We start from the raw sequence: 1903 nt of genomic DNA on the forward strand, positions 1-1903 counted from the left end.
TGGGGCTGGGGAGTTGGGAGCCAGTTGCTGGTCCTCCACTCCACTTTACAAAATCTTGAATCTACTCATGTCAAAAGTGGTCCCTTAACCTCTTAGACACAGTAGGCTTGGGGCCCAGTTCCCAAGGTCCATGGCGCTCCCCACAGGTCTAGAAATTTGGCTGTGGGGAAGCAGCAATTGATATTGCCACCATTCTCCCACCACTCACTTGCTAGTCCCGTGGGCTGGATTACATGACTCCACAAGCTGGATCTGGACCACAGGCTGGAGGTTGAATGTCACTGTATTAACCACGAAGGGCAAAGGATGGTCTTGTGTCTCTCAGCAAGACAGCCCCTCATCCCTCACAATCACCCCCTGGGGACTGGTCAGGAGAATGTTCCCTGATCCTACAGCAGGAGGAAATCAACAATGCAGGGCAGCTATACAGTGCTTGCTTACCTTTCAAACAGCCTCCAGGCACAAGGAACAAAGGCTGTGCACCCACGATGCTGTTTGAGTGGACTTGAGCACAGAACCCAAGAAAATCAAACAGGCGTGCTATTGCTGCTGGAACGTTTCCATGCAACGACTCAAATCTCATCATAAAAATCAGAACATATTGTTGGCACATCCTCAACAGTCGCCCCTGCTGGCTCTGACTGTATATTTAATGCTGGATCTGGCCATTCTTCTTTTCCCTGTGACAGTCTGATGAAGACCCCAGGATAAAGCAGTCTGGATTTGTTGCCCAGGCTGAAAACTAACCAAAGCCCACCCTTGAACAAGAACACCACTTGCACCCATCATCAAACACCATCATATTCAAACAGCAGGGGCTTTTCTTCAAGCTAAAGAGGCTCTTGAGCTCAGTGCTGTTGAAACCCAAGCTGCTGAAGATAGCAGGCATGCTGGGACCTACTGTAAATGTTCCATGCCATGTTAATTATAGCACAACACTATTTTCCTTGGGATTAATAGATTTCTGGCTATAAAAATTCCATGGCTAAACAGAAAGTTATTGGAATATTTGATTTCATGCAGAGGTCCCTACTCCAGTGCCAGGGCTATTTAGTTTATCCTTCCTGGAAGCAGGAGCCAGAAAGCTGGATTCCCCATTGCATTATGGCAGTTTTACATTTATCTGCCCGGTTGCTAGCACATAAAACCAAAGTAATGGAGCATTAGGCCCAGAGCTTTAGTCAGGGTTCTGTTGGTGGATTGGAGAGGCGTTAATGGTTCCAACACGCTGATGGTCAACACTGCACGTTACAAAATAGACTGAGCCCCCAGGTTTGTGCGTGCATTGCAAGGGCACACTCCCGTTGCAATGGCTAGGTTAGAAAGTGAGGCATTGCCTTGTAGACAGTGAGAGACAATTGGCTTCTTTGAAGGAATTACTGTGTTTAAGCAAGCACATGCTATGGGAACGGCAATTATGTTTGAAAATCTCTTTTTACTAAATTTACAAGCTGGGTTTGATTTTGCTATTGTTGATTTTCAGCTTTACCTACTCCTGTATAGTAGGGCTGTGCAAAATTTCGCCCAGCATCTTGTTTCAATGCGTTTCAAGCTCGAAACAGCAAAATTGAAATGAAACAAAAGCCTTTGAAACAGCTTCAAAACAAAACAAGGGAACTCGAAACATTTTGAAAGTTTCGAAACATTTTGAGTTTCAAAGCCAAGCTTACTGGCTTCAGTGCTGGTCCCAGTCGGCAGCACCTGCCTCCTGTCATCTAGCAGGTGGATCGGGGGCTTCCCTACATCCCTGGGAGGGCTGCAGGGGCTGTGCCAGAGTCCTCCTGGGGGAGTGGGCCGCCGACCTGCCTGGCTGACGACAGACTGGTGCTGGGCACAGCTTGCACCCAGCACCGTAAAGATTGGCGCTGCCGACGGCCTCACATGACAGCACCCAGCTCCTGTC

Source organism: Gavialis gangeticus, unplaced genomic scaffold, assembly GCF_001723915.1.
Source record: "Gavialis gangeticus isolate Ggan-Ray unplaced genomic scaffold, GavGan_comp1, whole genome shotgun sequence".
Taxonomy (NCBI): domain Eukaryota; kingdom Metazoa; phylum Chordata; order Crocodylia; family Gavialidae; genus Gavialis; species Gavialis gangeticus.